The sequence below is a fragment of the Marmota monax genome, unplaced genomic scaffold, assembly GCF_021218885.2.
Source record: "Marmota monax isolate L192 unplaced genomic scaffold, Marmota_monax_Labrador192_F-V1.1 WCK01_AAM20220418_F8-fsc00254, whole genome shotgun sequence".
NCBI lineage: Eukaryota > Metazoa > Chordata > Mammalia > Rodentia > Sciuridae > Marmota > Marmota monax.
In genome coordinates, this window is record NW_026694584.1 from 1,134,797 (window position 1) to 1,153,608 (window position 18,812).

Consider the following 18,812-nt stretch of genomic DNA (forward strand, 5'->3'; position numbering starts at 1 on the left):
GACATGCTTCCCTTGGACACATGTGGATGCACGCTGTCCCTTCCTGGGGTACATGTGAGGGTGTCCTGCTTGCTTATAAAGTCAGCCTTGTGTAAAGAGGGTGCTTCTGTGGAATCATCTACCTGCTCCAGGAGACAGAGGAAGTGTGTCCATGCCAGTGCACAGCCAGAAGTCCTTAAAAGAAGGTGGGGTATTAGGACTCGGAGTGTTCCCACAGAGATGCCCCTTTAGGGGTTAGTAGAAATGGTTGTTATATTTATTCTGAGATAAAATTTTCTAGGAAGTAATTGTAGAAGTTTGGAATTTTTTAAATGGCATTTGATTGAGAGATAGGAAGCATATTTCTCGTCTCCTGCTGGTTGGCAGCAGACTCGGTCAGCACTGAGGCAGGATGTGAGTGACGTGCACATCACAGAGGAGTGCCACAGCCCCCACAACAAGCCTCGCTGAGCAACCTCCAAGACCCAGACCAAGTGCACACAGTGGAAGGAAGAGGCAGCGCTAAACACTTCTTGCTGCTTCTCCTGCTCTTTTCTAGGGACCTTTCTAGATGTGTTCTCTAAACCAGGGGTGACAGAAGAGCTCCGAGAACCCCAGTTCCCACACTCCCGAGTCCAGGAGCAGAGGTGGAGAAGCAGCCAACCATTTTGGCCTCCGTGCAGCACTTGGCACCAAGAGCTTTTATTCCATCTGGATTGAAAAATATGATCTCAGGAAAGTGTGGACTGGGCTGCGACAACAGCCACAGCTGGCAGGAGAAGACTGCATTCCTGCTGCGCGTCGCGGCCAATGTAAGCAGAGGACCCCGGAGCCAGGGGCTGCTTCTCCCAGAAGTCTCAGGATGCCTATCTCCAAGGACAGGACTGGACGGGACTGGGTCAGCTGACTGCATGCTCCACAGAGCCTCCAAAATGACAGTTACTGATAAGGACACAGGCAGCAGGGAGGAGGCTTCCTCTGGACCAGAGTGCTCTCCAGCAGCGTCCCTGCGAGACAGCCAGGTATTCTCCAGATTCTACAGATGAACCCAATTTAAGTTGCTCGGAGACTCTCACCACGTTGGCCTTACCCCATTTATTTAAACGAGGGTTAATATTGAAAATAAATGAGGAGTTACAGTGTCACCCCAGCCTGGTGCTTAGCAAGATGAAGTCACTTTTTTTTTCCTGTTGCAAACTAGTGAGGTTCCTGTAGTGAGTGAGAGTGGAGAAAGAGTACAACGGAGAGTACACCAGTCACCTTGTCACTTAAGGAATGTCCGCATCTACTGTGTTCTGGCCACCACGCTCAAAGTGGAAAGCTAGGGAGAGACACTTCCCTGAAGCAGTTCACATCCCAGAGGAAGGGACAGCAGAAAGCAGCACACATCCGAAGGGTCGGGTGGAACACAGGGAGGAACAGAAGGGAACTCACCCTGGCAACAACCAACTCAGGACCTCTTTCCCTTTGGGCGGGGATCCCTAACTGAGTGAATATGGCTTACATCTTGGCTGTCTTTTCGGGTGGGCAGTTGGCTGCAAATCTGGCTGTATCTTTATGGGCACCTAGATACAACCACATCAGAATCTTGAAGACATCTTTCTGAACCACAGAGACACAGAGGCAATGGCCTAGTGGACATTCCCGTAGGGGGACAGGGGGCCTTACGTAGGGGCCACAGTCACTTCCATGTCAGGATTCCAAGCATGAATCCTGGACAGGCATCCCCCAGCCCTTTCTTCCTATCAAATCTGAGCTTCCTCATGTGGATCTTGGATGTTTTTTTCTTTGCGGTGCTGGGCATGGAACCCAGGGCCTCCTACTGGGCCAGTGCTTTACTACCGTGCCACATCCTGGTTGGCACGTGGCTCTGTACAGTGCCGTGGTATCTCAGCCCAGTGGGTGGGCCACTCTCTCCTTTCCTTCACATGGAATTGGTCAATCAAACTTCCTAATTTTACACCCCAGGCCCTCTGCTAATCTTCCTCTGCAGTCTCAGCGTAGGTGGTCACACACACACACACACACACACACACACACACCTGCACAGTTCACACTGGGGCCAGAATGATCTTTCTAAAACATGATTTGCTCCTGTTCCTACCTCTGCTTAAAAGCCTCAGTTGCCACACTCCACCTGCAGGCTAAACCCTAAACTTCTCTAAGTGATACCCAGCACTGCTGGTGTCCTGCTTTCCCCCTCCCCACAGCACCCCGACCCCGCTGCAGAGCATGGCAATCATCCTTTGGGAACCCCTTCGCTCACCTCTTATTTATCCCACAGCCTCATCTCAGGGCCCTGTGGTATCCACTCTTACCTGAGACCAGGACTCCCCAGACAGACCACAGCTTACTCCTCTGATCCTGAAGGCTCACTGCCTCCCTCCCTCCTCCCTCCCTCCCTCCTTCCTCCTTTCTTTCCAAGACGTGTACAGTGGTGATCCCATGTTTTGCATTTGTGTTTTCCTAATGATTAATGATGCTACGCATCTTTTCATATTGACTGACCATCTGTATATCTTCTTTTGCAAACTATTTAACATTTTTTTATAATTCTTTTTTTTTAAAGAGAGAGAGAGAGAGAGAGAGAGAGAGAGAGAGAGAGAGAGAGAGAGAGGAGAGAGAGAATTTTAATATTTATTTTTCAGTTTTTGGTGGACACAACATCATTGTTTGTATGTGGTGATGAGGATCGAACCCGGGCCGCACGCATGCCAGGCGAGCGCGCTACCGCTTGAGCCACATCCCCAGCCCCTATTTAACATTTTTTGCCCAATTTTTAAAAAATTGAGACACATCTGTTCTTAGCATTGAATTTTAGGAGCTCTTCATATATTCTGGACACAATTCCCTTTTCAGACATGTGGCTGGTGAGTATTTTCTTCCCATTTGTGGCCTTTGTATGAACTTGACAGGGCATTTTGAAAAGCAGAAGTTCTTAACTATTTTTTTTTTTTTTTTTGGCAGCAGGGACTAAACCCAAGAGTGCTTAAATGCGGAGCCACATTCCTAGCCCCTTTTTTAAAAAATGTATTTTGAGACAGGCTTGAGTTGCTTAGGGCCTCACTAAGTTGCTAAGGCTGTTTTTGAACTTGTGCTCCACCTGCCTCAGCCTCCTGAGCCATTGGAATGACAGGCATGTGCCACCACACTTGGCCAGACATTCTTGATTTTGATGAAGTCCAATTTGTTGTTTCCTCCTATGAGCATGCATTTGATGTATTTAAAGAAACTTTTGCCTTTGCCAAACCCAAAATCATAAGGATTTTATTCTACATTTTTGTAAGAGTTTTATGGCTTTAACCTTTCTATGTAGGCCCATGGCCCATTTTGAGATACATTTTGTATATGATAAGAAGTAGAAATTGAAGTCCTTTTTAAAAAAAATATGGATGCTTAATTGTTCCTGTATCATTTGTTGAAAACTCTTTTCTTTCTCTACAAAATTGCACTTACATCTTGTTGAAAATCCACTGACTCTGTATGTGGGAGTGTTTCTGAGCCCTCTTGTCTTTCACCAGTCCCACTAACTGGAGTCCTGTAGTCCTGTAATGCTCTGGTCACCTCCTATTCACTTGCTGGAGAGGGAGGGGTCCCCTCCCCTACACCCTGCGAGGTACTGGACACACACAGGGCACTGGGCAGGTCTGATAGGTGGCAGTTCATTACCCGCATATACTCTTGGCTTCCTGGCCCCTCACTCCTCAGCATCTACAGGGAAACCTGAGGTCTGAAGAGCAAGCTTTGTGCCCGAGTGACTGTGCCAAGGCTCAGAGGACCCCAAAGCAACATTGTATTATTCAGCCAGGTGATACCTGGGCGCTGTCTGTATGAAAAAGAAAGACTTATTTAGCTCACAGTTTGGGGGGATCAAGGTCCAAGACTGGGCAATCCACTGAGTGGCCCTCTGGTGAGGACAGAGAATGGAAGGAAGCACATCACAATGGGAACACATGTAGGACCAAATGGTCCTACAGTGTCCCAGGAGCAGAGAGAAACGTGGTCAGGACCCTGCTTGCTCTTTGAATACCAAGAGCCAGGGCTTGTATAAGAGCTACCAAAGAGGTCCCCTTGAGCCCCTTCATGCCCCTGGTGACGGAAGCACCTCTCACTTGTCCCCACCTGCCAACAGCTTGACTCAGAAAACCAGGCTTTTAATCCAATAGGCCCTGAGGGCCCCAAACGTGCATGTACCATAGCAGACACCAAAGCATCCATGGGAGCAGAGCCCTCAAGTGCAGTGGCCCTGACCTCTGTTTCTCTTGTCAGATTGGCTCTCAATAACGTTTCCCTTTTTCCTCTCCTGGAGAGCACAAACTTCATTAGACTGAATATATTTTCTAGGTTCATTAAAATGAAAAGAAAGGAGAGAAGACGGGAAGGTGAGGGAAGAGGAGGTGAAGGAGGGCCAAGGGATGCTGGAGACTTCCTGACCTAAAGAACTTGGAGGACACATTCTTCCTTCCATTGTATTTGAGGTGGTATTGGAATATGCAGGTTTAATAGAGCTAAGTTACACTCAGAGCAGTGCAAGGATCAACACCCACAGACCACAGGCAGAGAGAAGGCTCTGTGGGAGGAAGGACAAGTGTACCCCAGCACGTGGCCCAGCCTTTCTCTGAGCCTTGGTGGGAGTCATTTAGTTTTGCCTGGTGGCTCTTCTCTTGCCAACAATCATGTGGTGTCATGGTCTAGATGTGAGGTGTCCCCCAAAAGCTCCTACAAGAAGGTTCACAGGAAAAAACTGACTGGGTGGAGAGAGATCTAACCTAACAGTGCACTAGTCCATCTGGACGGACTAACTGGGTGGTCACTGTAGGCAGGTGGGGTGCCTGGAGGAGGTGAGTCTCTGGGGGTGTACCTTTGGGGTATGTATTTCATCCCTGGGGAGCAAGAGTTCTCTCTGCTTCCTGGTGGCCATGTCCCCAGCTCCTTTTCTCCACGACACCCTTCCACCATGATATCCTGCCTCACCTCGAGTCCTGAGGAATGGAGCTGGCCATCTATGGACTGAGACCTCTGAAACCGTGAGCCCCAAGGTAAACCTTTTCTCCTCTAAATTGTTCTTGTGGGTCTTTTGGTCACAGCAACAAAATATCTGACTAAAACACCTGGGGACCTTGAGGAGAGAAAGATGAGAACACACGTCTCCACGAGGTAGTGCCTGCATTTGAGTGTTTTCCTTCAGCCTACTTGACACTGAGCTCTCCAACCAACCTCCCAGAGGGCATGTGCCCAAAGAGAAGCAGGCTGTGTAAAGAAGACGTGTGCTCCGACAGGAGCAGTGAGGGCGGAAGATCTCTGGGAGGGCAGGGCAATGAGGGACGAGGATCTCCGCTTTGGTTTTCATGTGTCCACTCTTGGTCTCTTCGTGGTCTCCCCATGTAAAGTTCCACTCGGGCTGGCCTGAGCATGTCCTTTCTTCCTTGCTGGATTCATTTTTCTTAGTAGACTCTATCACTATGATATTATAAAGTCACTTGTTTATGCTTTTTCAATGCCACAGAATATCAGCTCTTTAAAGCTGCCGTTCCCCAGCATGGGGAATGGTGTGCACCACACCTCAGTGAAGAGCAGGTAACTGTCGAGACATGACTGGATAGGCCTGAGTGACGCCTCCACGGCCGTTTGACATCTCTAGGAAGGAGGGGCTTCTCTCTGCTTGAATTTGGTTTCCATCATCACATCATGGAATTCATAGATGAGGCTTTGACCCACTTGGCTACCTGAGAATGAGTCTTCTTCTGATGAGTCATATCCTGATTCAGTTCTATGACTCTCTCAAACCAGTCCCAACACCCTAACAATAATAATAATGCTCTTAAGTTGCACATTACATAATCAACCCACAAAACCAGTGGCCTTTGGTACGCTAACAACTATCTGTCACGGAAATTAAGAAAAGAAAATTGCATTTAAAATAGCATCAAAAATTTAATTGAGTAGGGAAAAGATCTGTACACTGAAAGCTACAAAAAAATTGATGAAATAAAATGAAGAACAATGTATTCCAACAAAAAAAAATGGAAGATATACCGTATTCATGGATTTGAAGAATTACTTTTCTTAAAATGTCATATTATCCAAAACAATCTTCAGATTCAGAGAAATCGCTCTCAAAATTCCCCTGTCATTTTCACAAAAATGGATAAAGTGATCCTAAAATTCACATGGAGCCACTAAAGATCCCTAAGAACTAAAAATATCTTGAGTTAAAGGAACAATGCTGGAGATATCACACTAGTCAATTTTAAAACCACAGGGTATTATAAAGCTCCTGAAACCCACACAGCATGGTACTGCATAAGAGCAGACATCACCACCAAAGGGACAGAGCTGACTTCAGATAAAGATGGAAAGCACGCCGCGGGGCAAGGGTGACCTCTTCATTAAATGATGCCGAGAAAACTGGAAATCCACATGCAGAAGAATGAAACTGGACCCTTATCTCACCACTTACAAAAATCAACTTACAATGGCTAAACACTTGAATGTAAGTACTGAGACTGTAAAGCTGCTAGAAGTAAACAGAGGAAGAAAAGCTCCGTCCATTGGTCTAGCCAGTGACTTCCTGGATAAGACTCAAGAAGGACGTGCATCCTAAGCAAAAACAGACAACCGGGGATTGCATCAAAGTAAAAGGCTTTCACACAGCAAAGGGCGAGCAGCGAGGAAGGGCAGGCACGGATGGGGAGGGAGTGCTGCACACATCTGAGAAGGGCTAGTATCCCAAACACATGCGGAGCTCAACTCCACAGCAAGAAGACAAATAGCTGATTTAAAACTGGGCAAAGAAATTAGACAGATATTTCCCAGAAGTGATAGAAGTGGCCAACAGACTTAGAAAAAAATGCTTAACATCTTAAATCATCAGGGAAATGCAAATTAAAACCACAATGAGATGATAGTTAACTGACTAAAAAATGGCTATTATCTCAATGATGAGTGAGTCAGTGGTGGAGAGTATAGGGAGAAAAGGGAACCCTGGCACCCGCTGTGCAGGAATGCAAGTTAGTACAACCATTTCAGAAAATAGTACGCAGGATCCCCCAAAAAACGAAACAGAACTTCCACAGGGTTCAGCAAGTCCACTGCTGACGGAAGTGTGGTCTGCATTCTGTGGAATACTGCACAGCTTTAAAGAAGACACTGTGTCACCTGAGACAAACGGGTGGGTCTGAAGACACTATGTAAGTGACATAAGCCAGACACACACAGATTCTAGGTGATCTTGTTTTCATGTGGAATTTTAAACAGTTGATCCCACAGAAACAGGCTGGAGCAGGTGGGCAGGGGCCAGGAGAGAAGAGATTTGATCAAAGGACACAAAGTTTTAGTTGGACCAAAGGAGAAAGTTTCAGAGAGAGGCTTCGCTTCACTGCAGGGTGACTACAGGTAATAATAATACATTTAAACTGGCTCAAGGAATAAACTTTTGATGTTCTCACCACAGAAAAATAAGTTAATGAGGCTGTGGTTATTGTTAATGATTTTGTTTAATTTTTTTACAATGTATACAAAGATTATAAATATGTGATATTTTTATTTTCCAATTAAAAATAAATTAATTAATATAGTAAAGTCCTTTAGTTTCGCCTTAATAGAAATAAAAATCCCTCCTTTTCCCAGAAGGGCTTCGTGTACTTCAGGTAGTCTCTCTTCACATTCTGCCTTTATTTTGAGGTCGCAATGATCTAAAGGAAGACTCTTCAATAATAACTTAATTTTGAGTTACTTATTTAGATTGAGAGAAATGTCACAGGTTCAAATTCATTAACATATCAAAAGATCACACATAGAAGAATATTCATGACAGATGAAGCTGTCATAGGATGTCATCAGTACATCCAACCAGACATAGAGGATTAATTCTTCATACTGACCACGGAGACTCTGCCTCTCCCTTCTCAGCTTCTGGACACCACCTGTGCCACTCACCACCTGCTGGGAAGCATCCAATCAGCTTCCACCCACCCTTCACTTCATGAGTTACCCAGTGGCCCTGAGGAACAGTGAGTTGCCCGAGGCCAAAGGGACAGAAGGTTCTCAGTTACACAGAAATCTCTGATTTATATTTCAGCTCGACTACAGAAAGCATCTACATTTCTTTAAATTAAAATATTAATTTGCTGCACCTTGAATGGAGTCAACTAAATGACAAAATTTTAATTTCATCACAAAGTATATTTTATATTAGTAATTTTTTGTTGCACTCTAGATACTTAGAATAATAAAGAAATAAAGAGAATGCTCTCATGTCAAATACAGTTTCCTCAACAACCTAATATGGCCATATTTCTAGTTTCAGGAAATCAAGCTTATTTTGTATATTTTTAAGATCCCTAAAATCATAAAACTGAAGTAAATCAAACTTAAAAAAATAATTTGATGTATACTAATTGTGCATATAATTGTACAGTATAATAATTTAGCACATGTATATAATTGTACAGTATACTAATTTAGCACATGTATATAATTGTACAGTATAATAATCTAGCACATGTATATAATTGTACAGTATAATAATCTAGCACATGTATATAATTGTACAGTATAATAATCTAGCACATGTATATAATGAGTAATGATCAAATCCAGTAAATCAAGCTTTGGATCCCTCTCAGGATACTGGTGACCATAAGGCTTGAGCTTGCTCTGACGGCCAGACGCAGACTTCTGTCCTCAATTTCTACAAACTTTTAAAGAAGCATTTACCGTCAGACTCTACACGGAAGGAGCAGTTCTCTAAAGGCTGTTGTTTTTGTACTCTTGTCTTCCTTCAAACTCTAAAAGGTATTTAAATATGAAGGTACCACTTTCAACCCTAAAAAGCATCACTTATGGATGTAGTCCATAGTAACCCTTGAAGTGGCATCGAGAATCAATAGAGTAGCAGCCTTTATGCTCCAGTGGCCATGGAGATTTTTTTCCCCTCTAAATTTATGGTGAGCATCTATTTTTACTTGATTGATCTTTATGAATCAACTGTATGTTTGGGGTTTTCTTTCCTGTCTTGGCTACTCAGAGGAGAAAAAGTCCCCCAACCCTCACTTAAAACGTATGTCCTAGATTTTTAAAAAAAATATTAGAAGCCCTGGGAAGATGCCCTGGTGCAACCCTTGCACCCAGGACTCTCAGTCACCTTGGAAAAGCTACATAATGGCTGTGTCTCTATTCCCTTACGCCTGGAATAAAGAAGATGGGATCCATCATCTGGAATGTTCCATTTGGTGGAAGAGTCCATTATTCTGAGGACACAGAGATGTCAAAACGAGCCAGCTTATGTATAATAAAACCTCAGGAGAGTCCCATGAGAGTGCTGCCCTCAGCTGTCATCTGCATCAGCACAGGTAAAGGCAATGTGAACTTCTGTGTCTGCACACAGGAAACAGAGTTCAGTGGAGACACACTGTTCCCTGAGTGACAGAGGCCAGTCTTCTCCCAGCTTAAATGTAAAGTCACTATTGCCAGGGGGCTGTTATGTCTAAGAAGAGAAATATTTAAATACCAGAGAAATGGACACAAGGGTTTTCCCTACGGATCCATTAAAGAAAACTTCTCACAACTAAACAAGAGCATGGAAGAACGCTGGCTTTCCCTGGAGGGTGTGTGTAAATTCAGGTGAATGGCTGCATTGTTTCTGCTATTTATAAAGACTTTCAGAAAATCACCCCTGATTATCAAAATGTGTACTTTTTTTGTTGTTTCTTATAAGAATCTAGAACCAAAGACTACAATCAACTTATTTAGCAAGACAGCAAACTCTTTACATTATAGGATTATTCTAATCCCCCAAATTGCAATGGAATTGCAATTATTTCCAGAAGCTCTCTAAACAATGCAGGAAGCTGTCAGCCACAGGCTAAGGTGCTGTGGGTAAGAGGCAGGATCCCTGCATGATCTGTCTCCCTCTGCCAGCCTGCAGTCCCTCTCTGGAAATCACACCCTTCCAGAGCTTTATACTGACATTGAGAAAGTCCTTCCCCAACTTTCTCAATTTTCCTCCAGCATCCTTTGGACAAATCAGAGCCGCTGTGTTTAGGAGCTTCACACTGGCTCTGTCTAGGATTGGTTCTCAGGTCACTTTTCACCCAGTCTCTGCAGTTATGATAGTTTCTCTGTCAATATTTCCATCACTTATGGTGATTTTGCAGAGCCATATTTTTTTTCTTGCTTTATTTAGCTGTGCTGCGTTTCCCCTTTCTGCTACTTTTCCTTTTACCAAGTACACATTTCTCCACAAGCTCTAAGTAGTCACCCTGAGATACCACCTCACTTCAGTGTCTTCTTGGATTTGTAACTTCATCCTCATGAGCCGTCGGTCATCTAACCTCTTTACGTGGAAGGCCATGGTTGCCAAGCCCTGTGCAGCTGTTGCATTTAAGAGTCAGGCTGGCAATATAAGGAGTTGCTCTCCCCTGGGGTGCACACTGATAGCTACTGGCTGTAGCAACAGTAAAGATCCATTCAATCAGGAAACACATACACCCTTATCAGTTTACGAACTCCCAAAGATTAGAATTGTCTGTGCGGCTACAAACCTTCTCAGAAACATTCTTCCGGTTAAGATTGAATACAAGTGTCCTAGAAAGAATCAGTTTATCATGACATATGAGATAGCTCTAAAGAGTAATATTTATTCTCTGGAATAAAAGCAACATTTGGGTATTTTTGCTAGGTCTAATCTTAGGAGCTGACCAATACACATTGAATTTAAAAGCAAGACACTGATCAGGGGCAGAGCATCTGGAAACTGCAGAACACAGCATCCCATATCCATGCACCATGCTAGATAGCAATCCGGAAAATCATAATTTCTTATTGCCTTTATCTTCTGTTTCTCCCCAATGCCAGCAACACAGTGATTCCCCCTTATTCACAGTCACATTTTCCATCATTTTAGTTATCTACAGTCACCCGCCACCTGAAATACTAAATGGCAGATTCCAGAAATAACCAATTTATAATGTCAAATTATATACTGTTCTGAGTGATGGAATCTCCCACCATCCTAAACTGACCCTCCCAGGACAGGGGTCATCCCTTGTCCTCACAGTATACGCTATCCACCAGTAGTTGCTTAGTAGCTGTCTTAGTCACCAGGGTGACTGTCATGGTATCACAGTGCTTGTGTCCAAAGAACCCTTATTGGACTTAATAATGGGCCCCAAATGCAAGAGTAGTGTTGTTGGCAATTTTATTATAGACTACTATTATACTTGTTATATTTTTATTAGGTTTTCACTAATCTCCTATTGCACCAACTGTATAAATTAAACTTTATCATGGGTATGTATTATAGGGAGAAAAAGCCTAGAAAATATCGAGTTTAGCACTATCCAAGTTTCTAGGCATCCACGGAAGTTCTCAGAACATATCCCTGCCAATTATGGCAGTTACTATATGTTTTTATACTCACTAAGGCAGAATGAGTGATAAAAAATATACCCATAAATTAAAGGCAATCTGGGTCTGGAAATACTTGGTGTAATGTTACCTTATCAGAGCTATCGGTTTTGGTTTGTTGTTGAGATGCACACATAGTTCATGGCTTACTCTGAACCAAGGGTGACTGAGCTCACCAGCAGGTCCCAATCTGGATGTTCTCATCTGCATCTGGGGGTGCCTCAGCACCTCTATCTGCTGCTTGAATTTCCAGGCTTATTCAGAATTTTCTCAAAGTAGAACCTCAAGTTTCACAATAAAAAGAAATGTAAGGGCGATTGTATAAAGCAAGCAAAGGGGGAGGCAAAGGAGATGTTTTTGAGAAAGGGGCTCTACAAGGAGCCCCGGAAACCAGCACACCGCCAGACCTCAGAGAAGGCTGCTGTGCGAATGAGCAGAGCTCACATCTACTGGCATCAAAGGAAGAAGGATTTAATCAATGATGGTGGGAAAAACTAATCAACAGGTTTTTGTTTTTTTTTAAATCTACTCTTGAAAGTCTCTATGCAAATGAACTCCAGATGAATTAAAAGTTGTGGATATTTTAAGTTATAAAAACCAGTAAGAAGTAGGGTATGATATGAATCAACTCTGAAGGTTTATGGCCTTGAAGCAACAAAAGAACAACAGATTACAACAGGAATAATGGGAAAAAAAAAAAACTATGTAATGGAAGTAAACAAAAAATAATTCTTAAATCAGCTTCATAAATATACTTACAGAGGGTAATATGAGCAATTACATGAGCAAATCTTCCATAAAATAAGGACAATATAGTAAATGTATGAAAAGTTGTTTGCCTTCGGTAATCATCATTTTTAAAAGCACTGCTGAGCTATTTTAAATCTACTGAATTAGCAAAAGTGCTTTACTCATATCGCTGATGAGGTTTCCATGAATATGGTGCACTTTTATCTCTTCCTTTTGTTGAAGTGAAATTCACATATCACACATGCTATGGCCTGGCTCTGGAATGTTTCCGAATGCTCATGTGCTGAAGGCTTGGTCCCCAGTGCAGCAGTGTTCAGGGCTTTTGGAAAGTGATTGGGTCATGAGGGCTCTGAGCTCATCAGTAGGTTAATCTATCACAGCTGAATGCATTCCTGGGAGGCAGTAGAAACTGCGGGAGGTGGGACCTAGCTGGAGTGGGTGGGTCACTGGAGCTGTGCCTTGGGAATTACCTTCCTCTTTCTCTTTCTGTACCTCTGCTTGTGAGCTCTACTGTGTCCTCTCTGCCATTCTGCCTCACCGAAAGACCAAAGCAATGAAGCCATAAGCTGAAATAAATCTTTCCTCTGTTAAGTTGCTTCTCTCAGGCATTTTGTCTCTGTGATGAAAAGCTGACTAACAGTACAATTATTCACATGAAAGTGAACGAGTCAGTGGCTTCTGGGGTGTTCATGATGCTGTGGAAACTAGATCCTCTATCTGGGTCCTCTGTCTAGATCCACAACGTTTTCATCATTGTAGAAAAACACCACACACCTGTTAAGTAGTCACCCCCATTCCTCTCACCCCACACCCCTGGCAATAATGATCTGCTTTCCGCCTCTATGGATTGACCCATTCTGGATATTTCGTCTAAACGGAGTCAGCCAATGTGTGGACTTCTGTATCTGTCCTCCTCACTCAGCATGATGGTTTTCAAGTTCAACCATATTGCCGCATTTGTCAGTAGTTCATTTCTTCTTATGAATGAATGATATTCTGTGTATGTACATACTAAATTTTGTTTATTCACTCATCCCATGGTGGATATTTGGGTTGTTTCCATCTTTGGCTATTTTGTATAATGTTGCTATAAATTCATGTGGGCAAGTGTCTGTCTGAACCCGTTTCCCACTCTTTGGGGGAACAGTTGGGAGTGGAGCTGCCAGATCACATGGTGGTTCCCTGTTTGATGTGCTGACTGCAGGCTGTCAACTTATACTTGTTGCAGAGTGGGTGGCCTAGGTCCTCCACATTGTCACCAACACTTATTGTTTGTTTTTAAATTCAGCCATCCTAGTTGGTTTTTAGTCCTTAGGTCCCAGAGGACTAACATGTGGAGCATTCTTTACATATGTTTAGGCCACTTGTGTTCAGAGCCTATGTTTTCTATATATGAATCCACATACTAACTCCTAATATATACAGCAGTTTCATAGGTAAGTCTGAAGAGTAGCTGAATTGCCTTCTAGGACTCTATGACAACACTCAGCCCACGGATGCATCCATCATGCCCCTGAGAGGTCCTTCCACCATGACCTTGAGGTGTCCTCCCACCATGGCCCTGAGATATTCTCCCACCAACCCCCTCAGATTCCCTTCCACTGTTCCTGAGATGTTCTTCCATCATGTCCCTATGATGTCCTCCCACGATGCCCCTGAGATGTCCTCCCACCATGCCCCTGCGAGGCCCTCCCACCGTGCCCTTGAGATGTCCTTCAGGCCATACAGTTGAGGCATACAGTTACAGTTCCGTTGCCTGCCTCTCGCCCTGATCTTGCGTCCAACCCACACCACACAGACTTGCCTTACTGCTATTATTGTAAATAATTGACACCAGAAATGCTGCATCAGGAAACTGAGGTTAAGCCAATTGTTGTTTAAGCAAACAGAATCAATCCTAAATAATTTTAGATTTCCTGCTCTGGGATCGATTATCTGTGGGCATGGGGGCAGGGGCCGATGAGCATAAGCAGCCCTAATGCGACTGTTGCCCACTTGGGCGCTCCTTCCCGTCTCTGATGTTATTCATGAAAGCCCTGCTATAGCTCGCCCACCCCAGGACTCTGTTCTCCCCCTTCCCTCCTTGTTACTTCTAACTCCAGCTTTCTCTTACACTTTCTCTCCTGATCCCCAGACTGTGTGAGGAGAAGCACAGAACCCGCCCCTCTGAGCTCTCCTCCCATCCGCTTGCCCCTGACCTGTGCACACAGCTGTGCAGGGCTGCGCGGGGCATCCTGAAAGCTACCACCCAATTTGCTCCTCCTTTTGTGTTTTTAATCTAATAACAACTTAACTCTTCTTCTGCTGCTCAGCCTCTTTACCTGCAAGTGGGTAAAATATCAAGGATGTTTCAAGGCTATCATACAGAATTGAGATATTGTAAATAAAATATGCCTGGTACATAATGGGCAATTATACAGTGAAGCTGTTACTCTTACTGATTTAGAACAAAACTTAGAACCAAAAAGATGCTTACCACACCCACACACATGCACACAGAGAGGCACACATGCTTATAGATGCTTATAGACATACATAAGCACACACATATGCTCATAGGTATACATGCACACAGACATGCACACACTGCGGCACACACCTGCACACACACAAAGCTGGCTGTGAGATATGGTGAGGGAAATCAAAGGAAACAGGTAGCTGGAATGTTGTGCCTGTGCCAACAGTTCTGGAACTGTCCCCTCCTCAGGGCAGAGGCACAGATGAGTGTGGCTGTGGAGGGAGGCCCTGCACCAGCCAGCACTGTCAGAACCCCGAGTCAGAGCTTCTCCCCATCAGAGCAAGACAAACTGGATCTCATGGAAACAGGCCTGGTGTGTTAGATGAGAAAGATCTGTGTGGATCAACACTGGGACAGTTATGGCCAGCAAGAAGGGCAGTTCCAGAACAAGGACAGTCAACTTCCTTTTTAACACACCTGAGAAGAGGCTTGTGTGTGACGACATTGACAGATGGCTGTGCAGAGAAAGGCCAAACCACACCTCACGGCTATGGAAGCAGCCTCGGGTTCCAGGACCTCAGGGGTTAATGCCTTAGGAGGTGGATCTCTACACACCAGAAATTGTCCAGCTTGTCACTGTCAATTCACTGACTGATTGGTATCAGTCTCCAATTTTTTCAGGATTTATAATGCAGGTCCAGCCAACTGCAGGCCTGATTGTGGACAGGGGCTATGGCTGGACCCTCCTGAAGGGAGGAGGCAGGAGTGGGCTCAAGGAGGGCTGGGCACAGGCATTCAGCTCCTCAGCCACACATATGGAATGTCCCTGTTGCTCACTCTTAGTGGCAAGATATTCTTAAAGGCAATGTCACGTTGGTAAAGCATAGCAAAGGCTTCCAACCATGAACACTTCAGCTAGAGTGAGCACGTCAGATCAACCACGCTTTCACCCAGCACGACTCCAAAATGTGCATGTCCTAATCTTGCTTCTTCCTCTAAACCTAAGTGATCAAAGTGCAACTTCTCCATAACCCCTTGAGGCCGCAGACTGGGTTGGAGAGAAGATCGACTACGGGGTACAGCAGAACTCTGGCTGTGCCACCGTGTGGTCTCATGACAGCTGCCGCCTGCCTCTGGGACTCGATTTCTCCAGCAGTCGGGTGCCAGAGAAAGTCATTACTCCTTAAGAACTCGCTCAAGCGAGTTCTAGGGATAGGGTGTTGGGAAATGACCCAGGACCGTCAGCTCCTTCCCTTTCCAGAGCTTCACCCTCTGCCTTTTCTCCCAAATTCTACAGAAGAGAGAGGTTCAGAGCAGGGAGCCATGCATGTATCACACATTGCTCCGGGCTGGAAGGTACCGGACGCATGATGGGTTTTCAGGTGGACGAGAGCATGAGGACAGGGCCATGAGGGACTCAGAAGTCCAGGCACAGAGCAGGCGCACTGGGAGCTCCCGAGGGTGGGAGGCCAGAACTTCCTGGAAGGAGGACCTGGGGTCACAGGTCCTGATACCACCTTCCAACGGGGGCCATGCAGCCCCATCCCCGAGATTCCAACCACATGGCGCACAGGGTACAACCCAGACGTGACAGAATTAGTGAGACACGGAGACAAAATTGTCATAGACAAAGTTTGGGTACCATGGAAGCTTCCTAATTTTCTGATTTAATTAACATAACAGGGCATGATTTGGTTCTGTTCCTAGGACCTCATGGACCTGTGGGATCTTGGATGAGGAGTACAGGTTCTCTGGTGATAGCAACAGCAGCCTGTACTTACTGGGCACCTAGGGACGGTTCCCAGGGACCGGCCAGTACTCACTCCCCACTTCATATCAGCCTGAGATGGCAACGTTGTCTTCACTTCACAGTGGAAGAAACATGAGTGGCTAGCCCGGGCACCTAAAATGCTGTTTACTCATGTATAAGTAGTATTTAAAAATCCTCATGGAAATACTTCCCATCATAAATGATATCCTCCTTGAAAAATGCTGTACAAAGTGAACGTTCCCATGTGAATGTCACTCCAAGACATCCCCGCGCCTTGGACTACGGGTTTCTCATCCCAGGAGGCACTCCCCTCCATGAGGCACACCCCCTGCTCTGCCTCTCACCTGTCTGTGTCTGGCTTTTGGCTGTAAAAACTGCTTGCATTCATTATTCCAAGAACACCAGCTCTACCAAATGTGAGGCACAAGAGCTCTCCTTCAGTGCTGATTCCAAGCCCGGTCTGCGGATCTGCCTTCGACTAGAGTGTCTCCCCCGGGTGGCAGAGCACCAGACAAGAGGGTCCCTGCAGGGGTGGGAGGAGAAGCAGCACTTTCGGCTAATTCCTCTTATGCATGTGATTGGAAGGCACATGTGGCCCACCTCCTCCCAGACCACCTCAGTTAACACAAGGTGGCACTGTGCTGTCCTGACCTTGCCCAGATGGCCAGAATCAGAAACTACAACTCAGTACAGGGTTTTGTTTTTGTTTGTTATTTTTTTAAATTGTCTTATTGAGGGGCAGTAACTGCTTTCAGGAAGCTCACTCCTGGAGAGCAAAAGCCTGTCCATGGTGCCTGAATCAGGAAAAGGTCCAGCAGAGAGGGGGAGGTGGGGACAGAGGGTCAGGCCTCTCAGAGAGGCTGCCTCCCTGTGCCTGATGGGCCTTCCCAGTGACAGCAGGTGATTTCAGGAGCATGGCGAGAGCCTCCTGCTCTATTCTGTGCCTCCATCTCATGTGGAATTAGTCTGTGCCCCCCAGGACTATCGTCAATATGGAAAACTACAACAAGGAATCTCCTTAGGCCAGAGAGTTATTTTCTCCAGGATGGACCCAGCAGGTGACACTGCAGATCTCAGGGCCACCTCCGGTTACCACCACCCTTGATCTGCAAACCTGGGGTGAAGGTGGCAGCTCCAGTGCCAAGGGGCTTCGGCACTGTGTGGCACCACACAGGGCACAGCGGCTCGCTGCTCCCCCAAGATCGGTGGGGAAGGGAGCTGCCAGCCTGTCTGTCCCCTGGCTTTGCCGCCATATAAAGATGCATCACTCATGGCGCCTCAGCCTCGGGAGCCTCGAGGTTCTGAGGACGGAAGTACAGTAGGAAGAAGCTCTGTCAAAACCAATGTCAGGTTCTGTCCAAGGGCTTCTGGGGCAAGTCGCACGTCCTTCTAGAAAAGAAAACGGACCTCCAGAGGCCCCTCGCCCCACAGCTGCTCTAGGGGTCTCAGCATGAGGGAGACGTGAACCCGACCGAGAGCCGTGCAGCTGAGCAAAGCTGGGGAGGTGCTCAGCCAACAATGAGGACCAGGGGGAAACGCGGACCACAGCCCAGAAACCTGGACTTGAGTTCTTTAAACTGGACTTAACCAGAGGCCTAGGAGGAGCCCAGAGGGGAATAATCCAGAACACGTGAGGAAGGAGTGACACAGAGGGCAGAGCCAAGGAGCACGCGGTGTGCTCACAGAGGTTTTATTCAGTCACAAAGAAAAATGAAATTATGCCATTGGCAGGAAAATGGCTGGAGCTCGAGACCATCATGTTAAGAGGTAAGCCAGACTCATAAGGGCAGGGTCATATGTTGTCCCTCATATGTGGGAGACACAGAGGGAAAGGGGAAAGGAAGGTGGGAGGGGGCAGGGATGTCATGGAATCAAAAGGACATCAGTGGGACAAAGGCACCGCGGTGGGGCAGATACTAGAGAGTGACACTGGCCAAGTTACACTGTTATATTGTGAGCATGAACCAACCTGAAACACCACGTCCCACCATTAGGTGCAACTATGATGCACCAATGACACATGGAAAAGGGAAAAAACTCAAACGGGGAATCCTGCCAGGTCAGCGCTCAGATGGCGGCTCAGATTCGCTCTGGCTCCTCTCCCCAGGCCCCTGAGACTGCTTCTCCCCTCCTACACATCAAGGCCGTGCACATGCTGAGCTCTGCATGTATACACAACAGGATTCCTGGGAGGAGGGACTGCAGATGGCACAGCCCATGGGCACGGCGGGGCCAGCAGCCCAGCCTCTGCAGGAGTAAAATGACTCCTGTGGCAGGTGGATGAGCCTGGGGGGAGAAGCTGTCCCTCGCCTCTCAGCTGCTGCCCACACGGCCCTGCCCACCCTGAGACTGGTTTATAATGTTAAATGAGGCAGATCAGGGCATCCTTGATAAAGACGAGTAGAGGCATCTGCAGTGAGAAAAAAGAGGAATTGGAAAAGGAAT

General features: G+C 45.9%; 1 protein-coding gene across 6 annotated transcripts in view; it reads right to left on the reverse strand.

Moving 5' to 3' along the window:
* The window catches only part of Piezo2 (piezo type mechanosensitive ion channel component 2), a 359,603-nt gene that overhangs the window by 202,128 nt on the left and 138,663 nt on the right, over nucleotides 1-18,812 (reverse strand). The gene's annotated exons all lie outside the window — the stretch shown is intronic.